Source organism: Melozone crissalis, unplaced genomic scaffold, assembly GCF_028551555.1.
Source record: "Melozone crissalis strain CALT ecotype California unplaced genomic scaffold, PUWL_Pcris_2 ptg000044l_1, whole genome shotgun sequence".
Taxonomy (NCBI): domain Eukaryota; kingdom Metazoa; phylum Chordata; class Aves; order Passeriformes; family Passerellidae; genus Melozone; species Melozone crissalis.
The window spans coordinates 821645-835821 of NW_026535822.1; positions in this window are offsets into that span (position 1 = coordinate 821645).

Sequence of the window (14177 nt, forward strand, 5' to 3'; positions counted from 1 at the left end):
GGTAGGACTGTAACCAGCCAGATCTGCAAAATGGAGACACAAAGTTTAACAGAGAGGCAAAGTTTAACAGAGGCCACCATGCAAACCTAAAGCAGCTGAAGCTCCATATTTCATGGGACACATTTCCTGGAAATGTCCAAACAGCTGCACAGGGAAACATGCTCCTGCTGGCAGACACTTGAGGCAGGCCAGGGCACAACCCTGAGCCACTTGCCCAGAGCTGGCACAGGCAGAGCGTGGCCTCTGGGCTGCCCTGGGACAGCAGGGAGCCCAGAGCCCTGTGCTCTCCAGGAATGGCTCAGCTGCACATGCACCCTCCTGCTCCTCTGCCTGCCCCACAGCTCAGCAGCCCTACAGCTCCAGGGGCACTGGCAGCAGCACAGCTCATTGCAGGGGCACGTGCAGGGCACAGCTGTTCCCTGGCAATGTGCACAGCCTCTCTGGGTTGCCACAAGACCCTTCCTCCCAGCAGAGATTGGCCCAGCTCACCCCTCACCTCTGTGTGAGGCTGAGCCATGACTGCCCTTCATCTTGTCCTCCATCCGGAGTTGCTTCAGGCCCCCCATGCCATGACTAGGAAATGTGATGGAGAGAGAGGGGGCAGGTGCACACCCTTCCTTAGGATTTTGTCATTTTTAGCACAGCACAAAAGGCAAACCCAGAGGTGTCCCACTCAGTGCTTCCTCGGCCTTCTGGAGAACATCTCGCCTTCACCAGCCCAACATTTTGGAGAGGTTTTCCTGCACATGTGGAGACTTGCTGGCAGCACATTTCTTCAGCTGGGTGCCCATCACCCTGCAGAGGGCAGAGGCGAGCTTGGTGGCCACAGTGCGGACATTGGCGCTCCGCACAGGCAGCGCCTTGTTCCCCAGGAAGGACCAGAGCACGGGCAGGGCATCGCGCTGGACGACTTCAGGGCTCCTGGCACGAACCCCCTGCACAAGCACTGCCGGGACAGAGACACAGCTCCTTACCCACCAGCCTCACTGCAAACAAGGATCCGCCTCTGCTTCTGCTTCTTGCCAGCCTCTCTGGCCAAGAGCAGCAAAATAGCACCCAGAGCCCCTTGGCCCAGAAACGGGCAAAGCAGCTGAGCATCCTGGAAACAGAACCACCCACCCCTCAGCACTAATTGCTCCAAACCGAGCCCTTGTCCCTGTGGCAGACTTCCTATCTTTCCTAAATTATTTCACAATCTCTGCATGAACAATGAATGAAATGTCCAATTGCCTTTGATTTCCATTAAGAAGTTGTCTAAACCCACACTGAAGATTTGGAAATGTACCGTAGAGAGGACATGGAGAGATTTCTAATAAAAGGGATGATTCCATTTTTGTAACTCTGATGCCAAGTGCCAGATGCCTAATCTGGCTCTTCCCTGTGCTCAGTGGCACACAGCGAAGGGCAGGATTAGAACACACCTCAAAACTCCAGCCCACCAGAGATGGCTGCTGCCTGACAGCTGGATGAGAAACATCAGTGACCAGCTGGTGTCTTTGGCAGAATGCTTTTGGGGCTTCCAACAAAGAGCTGTTTCAAACCTCAGGGCATCTCTAGAGAATTACCCAGACCCCATTGCCTTGGCATTTGGGCATCTCCACATTTTAATGCCACTTCCCCTCCCAATGTTAATGGCACTTTTTCTTATAATGTCCACTCAAATAGGGGCATAGAGAAAGAAAAATGCTACACATGGGACTGAAATGTAACCAAAACACGAGTGTTTTCTCATATTGTCTCTGAAATCTCTCTGCCCATTTTCTGACCTGAACTGTATCAAACACGGACAAATGTTTACTAGTAACAGGCTCCTTGCAACAGTCAGATTTGGCTAAGAGATGGAAATCTGAAATGCTCCGGAGACCATTCTTATTTTCTGATCAGACAAAATGTTATTTAGCAGCAATTTAATATTCTGTGGCGGAAGAGACTTCATTTTCTCTATGCTGTTAATCCACCAGCAGACATCAACATTGAAAGAGCTCCTGCAAGTACCCAAAACCAATTCTGCTAAGTAGGAAAGGGTTATGGTACCCATTTTCAAATGGGAATTCATTTGAATTTAAATGCAATTAAAGACATCAGTGACTACTGAATGTGAGGAACAGCTGTCCGGTCCTGCTAAATCTCAGAGAGAACATCTGCTTTTTCTAAAGTAGCCCTAATTTATGGTTACTCCTTCATTTGAAAAAGAGATCAAAAGAAGTGCTAAACTAAATGCCCTATTGCTGGAGATCTACTTTATTCAAATGCTCTTTAAGGGCCTTTGACATTCCCAATCACGGAACATGCCCTTTTGAGATTCCTAATGAAGACACAAAGTGTATTAAACCTTGCATTTAAAGATGTTGGCATAATTAGCAGTGGATTTAGCCCCATTTAAAGCAAGTCTATCAATGATCTTCTCTGCTATATATTGAGATTATCCTTTTTCTATTCCTTGGCTATTGCTGACACAGCAAGCTCCTCTGAGGAATCAATTATCAGCTGCATTTGTAGCATTTTGGACAGCGCTGACACGGGCAGACACTGTTTGCACACCCTAAAAGGCTCAGTCCAAGGCCACTCTGATAGCACAGGCAGGGAGCCTCAGCACTCTGCTTCTGTCCCTATGCCCCAGAGGTGCCTTGCACTAAACCTGTGCCTCTGATACCTCTGTTGAGTTCTGGCCTAAGCTGTGACCCTGTCCTGGTTCAGGACAAAATTAGGGGAAAATCTCCAAAAAGGAGTGCCCCCCCCCAAAAAAACAAACCTCCGACCACCCCTCCCCCCAAACACCGGGTTCGGGAAGGAATTCCTCGGAGAAGCAAAGTGGAAAACAAAACCTATTTATTGGCAAATAACAAAAGAGCACTCCCCAACACAAGAAAAGAAAAGAAAACCAGTTCAGTGTTGTGGAGGGTGCCAAGCTTCTCTCGCAGGCTCCAGAGATCCCGCCGGACGTCGGACGTCCCAGGTCAGGTCCAGAGCCGGTCCAGTATCTTCAGGGGAGGGTAAGAAAGAGAGGACGAAAGAAAAGGGAAAAAAAAACCAGCGCAGAAAGCAGCAAAGGGAAAAAGGCAGCTATCAGCTAGAGCTAAGGCAGTAGCAAGCAAGCGAAGTAGCAAGAAGAAGCAAGCAGGCCAGCCAGCCAAGCAGCCGAAAGCCAAAAGCCAAAGTGCACCCAGTCCCCCTCCCTCCTCCCTCCCCGCCCCGCCGCAGCAAGACGGCCAGGGTGGTGGGGGGGGTGAAGAGAGAGAGAGAGAGAGAAAAAACACAGCTGCCAGACATAATACACGATATTGGGATAAAAGCAGTCATCCCATGACACTCCACCCCTTATCCCATATCGTGAACATACAATAAAAAACTTTCATTTCACTTACTCACACCTTTGACACTTACGCATTCCTCTCGTCTTACTTGCTCAGACCTTTGACACTTACAGTTTCCTTCTGTCTCACATTCAACAAACAATGACATTCATATATGAGCCTTATCCCACAATCAGGTCTCCCTGAGGTACACACCGTGTTGTTCCCTCTTTCTGCATTATCCACCATGTATAACCTGGTCCTTGAGCAAAAACAATCCCATGGATGGGTTTGTCTGTACTTGAGGCAGGGTTGATCCATACTGTCTTTCCCAACAAACCTCTGACATGGGCCACTGGGGCTTTATCCCCATCTACTATATTAAGGAGCTCAGACTGAGCAGGACCCGCTCGGTTGGTGGAACCTCGAGTGTTAACTAACCAGGTAGCCTTCGCCAAATGCTGCTCCCAGTTTTTTAATGACCCCCCACCCAATGCTTTTAAGGTGGTTTTTAACAATCCATTATACCTTTCCACTTTCCCTGCAGCTGGTGCATGATAGGGGATATGGTATACCCACTCGATGCCATGTTCCCTAGCCCAAGTATTAATAAGATTGTTTTTAAAATGAGTTCCATTATCCGACTCAATTCTCTCGGGAGTACCGTGCCTCCAAAGGACCTGCTTTTCAAGGCCCAAGATAGTGTTACGAGCTGTGGCATGAGACACAGGGTAGGTTTCCAGCCATCCCGTGGTGGCTTCTACCATGGTTATTACATAGCGCTTGCCTTGGCGGGTTTGAGGCAGCGTGATGTAATCAATCTGCCAGGCCTCCCCGTATTTGTACTTAGACCACCACCCACCGTACCAGAGGGGCTTCACCCGTTTGGCCTGCTTAATGGCAGCGCACGTCTCACAGTCACGAATAACCTGAGAGATACTGTCCATGGTTAGATCCACCCCTCGGTCTCGTGCCCATTTATAGGTGGCATCTCTACCCTGGTGGTCTGAGGCATCATGGGCCCATCGTGCCAAGAATAACTCTCCCTTATGCTCCCAGTCGAGATCTATCTTCAACTCCCCTATCTTTGCAGCCTGATGTACTTGCTGGTTGTTTTGCTGCTCTTCATTAGCTCTACTTATGGGGACATGGGCATCTACATGCCGAACCTTCACAGGTAACTTCTCTAACCGTGTAGCGATATCTTTCCACTCTTCCGCAGCCCAAATTGGTTTTCCTCTGCGCTGCCAGTTCGCCTCTTTCCATCTCTTCAGCCATCCCCATAGAGCATTGGCTACCATCCAAGAATCGCTATACAAATAGAGCCTTGGCCACTTCTCTCTCTCTGCAATACCTAGGGCCAGTTGAATAGCTTTGATTTCAGCAAATTGACTGGATTCACCTTCTCCTTCAGTAGCCTCCGCAACCCGTCAAGTGGGACTCCATACAGCTGCTTTCCACCTCCGTTTCATCCCTATGACGCGACAAGAACCATCGGTGAATAAAGCGTAATGTGTTTCTTCTGCTGGCAACTGATTGTATGGCGGAGCTTCCTCAACCCGGGTCACTGGCTCTTGTTCCTCATCCGCGACACTAAAGCTCTCACCTTCGGGCCAATTTGTAATTATTTCCAGGATCCCAGGGCAATTTAACTTCCCAATTCGAGCGCACTGCGTAATGAGGGAAATCCACTTACTCCAAGTAGCATTGGTGGCATGGTGGGTAGAGGGAACCTTTCCTCTGAACATCCATCCCAGCACCGGTAGTCGGGGTGCCAGAAGAAGTTGTGCCTCTGTACCAATCACCTCCGAGGCGGCTTGGACTCCTTCATAGGCGGCCAAGATTTCTTTTTCTGTTGGGGTATAGTTATCTTCAGACCCCCTGTAGCTCCGACTCCAAAATCCCAATGGTCGGCCTCGGGTCTCGCCAGGCACCTTCTGCCAAAGGCTCCAGGACAGACCATGGCTCCCGGCCGCAGAGTAGAGCACGTTCTTCACATCTGGTCCCGTCCTAACTGGACCAAGGGCTACAGCATGAGCGATCTCCTGCTTGATTTGGACAAATGCTTGCTGCTGCTCAGGGCCCCAATGGAAGTCGTTCTTCTTGCGGGTAACCAGATAAAGGGGTCTCACAATCTGACTATACTCAGGGATGTGCATCCTCCAGAAACCTATAGCACCTAAGAAGGCTTGTGTTTCCTTATCAGTTGGTGGGGACATAGCAGTGATTTTGTTAATAACATCCGCAGGAATCTGACGCCGTCTGTCTTGCCACTTCACCCCCAAGAACTGAATTTCTCGGGCAGGTCCCTTGATTTTGCTCTTCTTAATGGCAAATCCAGCTTTCAGGAGAATATGAATGATCTTCTCTCCTTTCTCGAACACTTCCATTGCCGTGTTCCCCCAAACAATGATATCATCAATATATTGTAAATGTTCTGGAGCCTCACCCTCTTCTAGTGCAGCCTGGATCAGTCCATGACAGATGGTAGGACTGTGTTTCCACCCCTGGGGCAGTCGGTTCCAGGTATACTGCACTCCCCTCCATGTAAAAGCAAACTGAGGCCTGCATTCTGTTGCCAGAGGGATGGAGAAAAACGCGTTAGCAATATCGATGGTCGCGTTCCACTTTGCTGCCTTGGACTCCAGCTCGTACTGCAGTTCCAGTATGTCCGGTACAGCCGCACTCAGTGGTGGAGTCACTTCATTCAAGGCACGATAGTCCACAGTCAATCTCCATTCTCCGTCAGATTTTCGCACGGGCCAGATAGGGCTGTTAAAGGGTGAGTGGGTTTTACTGATCACCCCTTGGCTCTCCAGCTCTCGAATCATCTTGTGGATGGGGATCACGGCATCTCGATTCGTCCGGTACTGCCTGCGGTGCACTGTCGAAGTGGCAATTGGTACTCGTTGCTCCTCTACCTTCAAGAGTCCTACTGCAGATGGGTTCTCTGATAGTCCAGGCAAGGTATTCAATTGTTTAATACCCTCTGTTTCCACTGCAGCTATTCCAAAAGCCCACCTGAGTCCCTTAGGATCTTTGTAATAGCCATTCCGGAGGAAGTCTATGCCCAAAATACACGGAGCCTCTGGACCAGTCACAATCGGATGTTCCTGCCACTCCTTCCCAGTCAAGCTCACCTCAGCTTCCAACAAAGTCAACTGTTGTGATCCCCCTGTCACTCCAGCAATGGAAACAGGTTCTGTCCCCACGTGTTCTGATGGCATTAAGGTACACTGTGATCCAGTGTCAACCAATGCTTCATAGTCTTGTGGCTCTGATGTGCCAGGCCATCTGATCCACATCTTCCAAAAAACCCGATTTTCCCGTGCCTCTTCCTGGCTAGAGGCAGGGCCCCTCTAAGCCAGATTGTCCTTCTTTCCTTGGGCGTATGCCTTAGAAGTTCCTTCAAGGGGATCGGACATGTCATCGTCATACTCAACATCTCGGCTGCAAGCAACCGGAGCTGCCCTCTTTTTGGTGATACTTCCTCTTCTCTTCAAATCACGCACCCGTTGTGCCAAAGCAGCGGTGGGTTCTCCATCCCATCTCCTCATGTCTTCTCCAGACTCACGCAGAAAGGCCCATAACTCAGCCCGTGGGGTGTACCTTCTCTCCTCATCAAAGGAGCGCCAGCGTTGGATACCAGGGCCTCTAATTTGCACAGCCGAGATTTGAATAAGGTCCTCCTTAGTCTCTTCCCGGAGTTTCTTATGATTCTCCTCTATTTTGTCCTCTAGTTTCCGCAGTTTGGTTTCCACTGCTGCAATTCTGGCATGAGTTGGTCCATGCACAGCATCTGCATACGCTCGAAGCTTCTTCGCCATATCAAGCACAGTCTCATATGTATCATCCCGCTTCATTATTGCCAGGGCAGAAGCGTATTCAGGTGGCCCAAGTCGCACAAGTTTCCTCCACATTACAGGTGTGCATGGTACCAGGTCCGGATTCCTAGTTGTTATATCATCTGAGAAAATGAGCTCTACCACCGCCATTTCTCTCAGGCGTTGGATCCCCTGCTCTATGGTCTTCCACCCTGTCTGCTGCATATAGAGATCATCGGCACATAAGTATCTTTGTGCTACACTATCCAGGACCCGTTCCCAGAGGCTGTGAGGGCTAGCCCTGCTCATCATACCTTGATCGATGACAGTATCATGCGACAGGGATCCCAAATGCCTCGCTTCAGTACCATCCAAAATTGTAACCTCCCCTGCAGCATCCCAAAGGCGGACTAACCAACTAATTATAGATTCGTCAGGTTGTCGCCTGTAATCCTTTCTTAGGCCTCTGAGGTCCTTCAGAGAAAAGGAGTCAGTATTAGCTCCAGAATCTGTGCCCCTTGATGTGGCCTCTGATTTTGGTGAGGGTCCTTCTCCTGCATCATCATCATCATCTTCCACCTTTCGATCGGTCTTGTCTTTACACTTTCCACCTCTTGTATTAGCTGCGACAGCCATGGGTTGGGGCCTGTCGTCTGATTCAGCTGCTAGCCTGGAGCCTGGGATGTTAGCTGCAGCCTGGGTCACTGGGATAGTAACTAACTTATCTCCCTGTTCCCTTTCTGCTATCTGCTGCTCCACAGTATCTAGCAGAGTACAGTAAACAAACGCCAAGGCCCAGCTCACTGCAGTAATCCTTTCCTCCTTAGTATTACCATGGCACTTCTCCCTCAAATACTTTGCCACCTCGACTGGGTTCTGAATTTGATCAGATGGAAAGTCCCAGTCTATAGGATCAGCAAATTCCTTTAAAGTCTGGCCCATATCCTCCCATTTCCCACTCCAGTCAAGATTTTTCCTGCTTTGTTTTACTCCTGAATCAGGAGTCTCTCTAACCCCTCTAGAAATCTCGGCTTTCATTTTATATACACTCCAGACAGTATAGGAAAGGCTTAATAAGTTAAATGCCAGAAAGATGGTTTCTTTTAAACTCAAAGGAAATTCAACATTTCCTAATAGAGATGTCAACAATTTGGAGGAGAAGAAGGAAGACAAAAGCTGAGAAGCCCCTTCCCCTTCTTCTCCCCAAACAAACTGAGTACACAGCCATGACAGCAATCCATACATTCCTGAAACAAGGTCTTCCATAAACCTCCGACAAATAAGCACACATAAGACCAGCCCAATGACTATTCTGGTTAGTGCCCCCTGCTTACAGAAGCTACATATTACGGACAACACCAGAGCTATTTTTGGGTAAGGAAATAACCCTAGGGACCACAAAGGTATTAAAGCTTCAAAAACCCCAAGGGACCTGAAATACCGGGAAACTTTCACCCCAAATGACATTATGAATTACCAATATGCCCACAAAACAACCAAGACCAAAATATTATTGTTATAGGTTTGTTTTCCACTGTCTTTGGCCTCCTTTTCCCGGCCAACGCACCAAAAAGAAGATGTCCTGGTTCAGGACAAAATTAGGGGAAATCTCCAAAAGGGAGTCCCCCCCCCCAAAAAAAACAAACCTCCGACTACCCCTCCCCCCAAACACCGGGTTCGGGAAGGAATTCCTCGGAGGAGCAAAGTGGAAAACAAAACCTATTTATTGGCAAATAACAAAAGAGCACTCCCCAACACAAGAAAAGAAAAGAAAACCAGTTCAGTGTTGTGGAGGGTGCCAAGCTTCTCTCACAGGCTCCAGAGATCCCGCCGGACGTCGGACGTCCCAGGTCAGGTCCAGAGCCGGTCCAGTATCTTCAGGGGAGGGTAAGAAAGAGAGGACGAAAGAAAAGGGAAAAAAAACCAGCGCAGAAAGCAGCAAAGGGAAAAAGGCAGCTATCAGCTAGGGCTAAGGCAGTAGCAAGCAAGCGAAGTAGCAAGCAGAAGCAAGCAGGCCAGCCAGCCAAGCAGCTGAAAGCCAAAAGCCAAAAGCCAAAGTGCACCCAGTCCCCCTCCCTCCTCCCTCCCCGCCCCGCCGCGGCAAGATGGCCGGGGGGGGGGGGGGGTGGTGAAGAGAGAGAGAGAGAGAGAAAAAACACAGCTGCCAGACATAATACACGATATTGGGATAAAAGCGGTCATCCCATGACAGACCCCCAGGCTCTGACCGGTTCAGCCTCAAAACTTTCCAAGAGAAAAACAAGAATTCTGTGAGGACAAAACAAACTGATGCCCTGAAACAGCTTTGGCCACCATTTCCCCTCAAAGATCACAGATGTCCCTGAGCTCCCCAGAGAGGAGCCAGCTGGGGCATTTTTAGCCCTCCCTTTGCTGGAGGTGGTTCTGAGGTGCCCCAGTGAGAGCTCAGCCCCAGACCGAGCACTGCCCCCATCTCAGATGCTGCCCAGCCCTGCAGCAGCCAGGGAAAACCTCCCCAACCCACCTGCCTTGGCTATGGGGCAGCAGGGACAAGCTCAGCACCTCCTGGTTTGGAGGAGCTGCTCTGCTGTCTGCTCACAGGCATTCCCTGTAAATGCTCCCTGGGAAGAGCTCTTGGCTCAGAAGGGGAGGCCATAGCTGTGATACGCTCGGTGACATCCAGCAGGGCTTGGCCACTCAGGTGATTCCATTGGTGGCTGAACTCTTTCAGCAGTGACACTTTATCTACAAGGGAAACACATGTTTCTGCTCACTTTTCTCATGTCATAGAAGAAAGGGCAGGGCCAACCCCATTTTATAAAATCAAGAACATTTCTGCAGATGTTTGAATCCTATTCTTCTTTCCTTCCAGCATACTTGGCAGGGTTTTAAATTCCAAAAGAAAAGCTCTCCTTTCACATTTGTAAATCCAAACTTGTCTGCTGTAGCAGGAGCTGTGTTAAAACATTTCACTTCAGGGACCTCAAGAGTTCAGTCACATGGAAGCAGTGGAAAGGTTTTGCATCCCAGAGCAAAAAGGAAGAGCCCCATACTTGGGTCACAGAAAGGCACTGAGTTAGGCAGTTCCTGAGATCACAGAGCAGCTGGGGAGGAGAAAGTGGAAACTCCCCTTGAAGACCTGCCTCTTCAACACTCCTTTCTTCAGGCATATTCCTCCAGTACAGAATTTTCAGAGCTGATATAAATGTGTGTGGCAAAGGAATTTGGACCAGCCCTTGCCTATGTAGTTAATTGCTGTGGCCATCTTGCCCCATGCAAAACAACAAGTGGAACAAGGCATCATTGACAGCTGGGTTTATACCTCTTTGTTCTAAAGAAATGAACTTGGTGAATCACAAGTTCCCCTTTGAAAATAGAAGACAAAGAAGAAAAGTGGAAAATAGGCAGCTAATGCCTCTAATGTAGAGCCTCCCAGGTGGCTGCTCTGCAGAAGCTCTGATGGGCCAGTGTCTCTTCATGCCAACAGCAAAGCTGTTCATTTGGGAAGTCAGATGGGGCCCAAGCAAACTCCAAACCCCCTTTGCCTCTGAACTGTAGCAAAGCTGCAGTCCAGGACTTGCTCTTCAGACAAGCAGCACAGAGCCAAGGGCTCCTGGGACTGTTGGGAAATGCCGATCCCATTCCAGCCTGTTGGGGATGGTGCATAAGGACTGCACCTGCACAGCCTCTGGTGGGGGTCAGCTGCAGTGTTCCACAGACAAGAGCAGCTGTCAAGGCACTCAGCGCTCTCTTGTGCAGGAGAGACAGAGACGAAGCTGAGGAGAGTCCCTGCCAGGGCTCAGCCTTACCCAAATGAGCAATGGATTCTTCCAGTGCTTTCACAGCTGCCCCACGAACCCTGGCATCCTTTGAGTTCAGGTTCTTTGTTATTCCCTCCACCAAACCAATGATCACCGGGTTCAAGGCATCTTTCAGGGCTCCTGTGATTTCAGCCAGCACATCCAGCACCCTCTGCTTCACTTTCTTGTGGCTGTCAGATATTCTCAGGACAAAATATTCAAAAATCTGTGACGAGAGCAAGCAACGTGAAAGCTGGATTCAAATGCCCTTGTTTGAAGAGTGGCTGTAGCAGTCAGCAATGTCAAAGATGAAAATGACTCTTTCTGTCAGGTCAGCACTCGCTTGCAAAATTTCACTGTTTTCCTGTGGGCCACTCACTGGAATGGTGGCACAACCTCATGCTGGTTGAAAGATTTTCTTCTGTTTTGAAGAGGTTTGGCTGGGGACACATGAGTTCCTATGGTATTTCTCTCCATCTATAACCATTAAATTAATTCCATTTATTAATGTTAAAGAGTACATTTGCTTTGAATGGAAGCAGATGTTTACAATGCCTGGTTTTCTATACAGTTGCCTCAAGTATTGAGGGCAATTATGATTTTGCCAAAACTACGGCTGGAGGAGATCTAAGTTTTCTTTTGTTTGTCTCAGAGCCAGTGTCTGGAGAAGTGCAGGGCTATGATCAACTCTTCCAGGATCCGGACCATTTCTCTAAGTAACAAGTAGACTTCTGAAATGTAATGTGCTGTACAGCTCTCATTAGAGCAGGTTCAGTCCCTTGGCAGCCTCATTATCAGGCACCTTTTCCTGGAAAAAGGGAAAAAGCAGCTACTGGGAGGAGAAGGCAGAGATGAGTCCTTAGCTGTTTTCCTCCTTTTCCAAAGAGAAAAACAGACCCCCAAGAAGGGAGAGCACTGTCTTTACCAAGAGGAATAGGAACAAGGAGGGAAATGAGTAGCCAGAGCTGTGCCTGTGTAAGACAAGATGGAGTATATAGAAGTGTTCTTAAAAAAAGCAACTGGGTTTAAACCAACCCAGCCTGATACTTCTCTTCCCTATGCAAACCCATTTTTGGACTAGAGCACAATTGCCATGCTTTCAGGGGCTGGATTCCCTTCACTTCACCCAGCTGGGAGTAGGAGAGAGCAGCAGTTACGCCAGCAGAAAATTCTGCCATCATCTGATGAACAGCATCAATAGGCACCCGCCAGACAAATACAGCTGGACTGAAACAACTTGTCCTGAAGCCTGGACCTGAATTAAATTTTTTCTGGGTAAGAGGGACCAGAGCATCCCAAATAGCCAGGATGGAGTGCCAAGACACACTGAATTAACTTTGCTGCTACAGGCTTAGGAAAGGAGCTAACGGAAAGGAGCAGTGAAGATACCCTACATACTTGGGCAATGTAGGTGGAGATGAGCTGGGGGCTGGTTTTGCACAGGGCTTGGAGGAGTTCCACTCCTTCCATCCTTGTCTGAAACCCCTTGGCTTCCAGGAGATGGTAAAGCTTCTGGAGCAGCTCCGTTTATTCCACAAGGTGGTGGAAGGTGACGTGACCTGGGCTTTTGCACAGTGTAGGAGGTGTCCATCAGAGGGAGATTTCACCCTGGAAAATAAAAACAAATGAGGACCTGGTGGTGTTAATTATCGTAGCATGGCATCCCCATCAAGGAAATAATTAGCATTGACTCCATGATTCCAGAAGGCTGATCAATCACTTTATTATACTATGCTATACTGAAACTCATTGCCCTTAGAGACAGTCTGATAGAGACAGACCAGATTGGTCAATTGAATCCAAAACACCATCACCAGTGGCCAATTAAGAAATTACCCTTTGGTAAACAAATCTCCGTATCACATTCCACATGTTCACAACAATGGATGCAGCAAGTGAAGATAAGAATTGTTTCTCACTCTTTTCTCTGATCTTCTAACATCCTTCCCCAGGACAATGCCTGGCAAAGTTGTGCCTGCTGCTCTCTATGGAGAGAGCTGCAGCCACGGACAATACCTTCAAATAATTGTGAGCAAAACATCTTGAGCAGCTTTCCTAATCATGTGATTTCAAGCTGGAAAGTCATGAGGGTCTGAAGAACAATGTGGACTTCATGATAATCGTTATGGCAGACAATCTGCAAGTGACATTCTCCCCAGTGCTCACTCAGGAAAACCAAGGATCTGATGCATCTGATCTATCTTCAGATGGCTGCCAGGGCACACAGGTCACATTGCTTTGTGGAGAAAGAGAGACACTACTGCCAAGTTTAAATGCCTCCTCATATGGGACATGTGTGTCTTAGAATAAGAGAACTCATCACTCTGGAGAAGTGTCTCTACAACCAGGCATGACAATCTGGAAAAGTAGCTCAGATACATCTGAACAGATAAACAGGGCCATATTTGAAGGAATCAGAAAATCAGTAACAGAGATAAAAACAAAAGCCAGACATCCCAGAACTACACTCACATTTCATTTGCTTCCCTGGAGACCAGATGCACAGCTTCACAACCCCACTGGGAACAATTCTCCTGATCAACCTGCCTCTTCCATGAGCACAGGAAGATGATAGCTATGCTACTGAGGCATGTGGTCACTTTCCTGCCACTGCTGAGCAGGACAGAGCTAAATAAATCCCCTCTGCTATCAGAGGAGAACAGGTACAAGTGGCTCTGCAACTGCCACGAAGAGACAGCAAGGAGCAAATTCCTGTCTTAAACGCTGATTGCAGCACAGGGGGAAATAAACCAAACATGCTGTCCGTCAAACAAATTACATGAAGGACAGGAATATCAAGGCAAAAAGTCCACATTCAGACACCTGTTGACTGAAGTTGTTCAGGAATTGCCTTGCTACTTACTATTCAAACTTGGTACAGTTTGAGGGAAAGAAAACCATGATTCAGCCAGGCCAAAGCACACGGATGAGAACTGCATCTTTGTGGAATGGCATCTTGCTTCCAGACTGAGATTTCTCATCAAAACACCTATCTGAAAATTACTCCACTCAGATGAAAAAAAAGCCCTGTTTTATAGGGGCCTGAGTAAATATATGTATGGCAGTAAAAGATCTCTGTATTGTATAAGTGACCCTGCCCTGATTCTAGTTATTGTAAATGGGCTGCAGCTGTGATGCCCTTGATTGGGCAGCAGCTGTAGCCCGTGGAGGTAGCTGGGATAAAAGGGGGTGAGGCATTCAGGGAGGGCTGCAGAGGAGCCCTGGCTGAGGAGCAACAACAACACTGCTGTGAGAAAACCACCCAGAAGATATGAGACTCT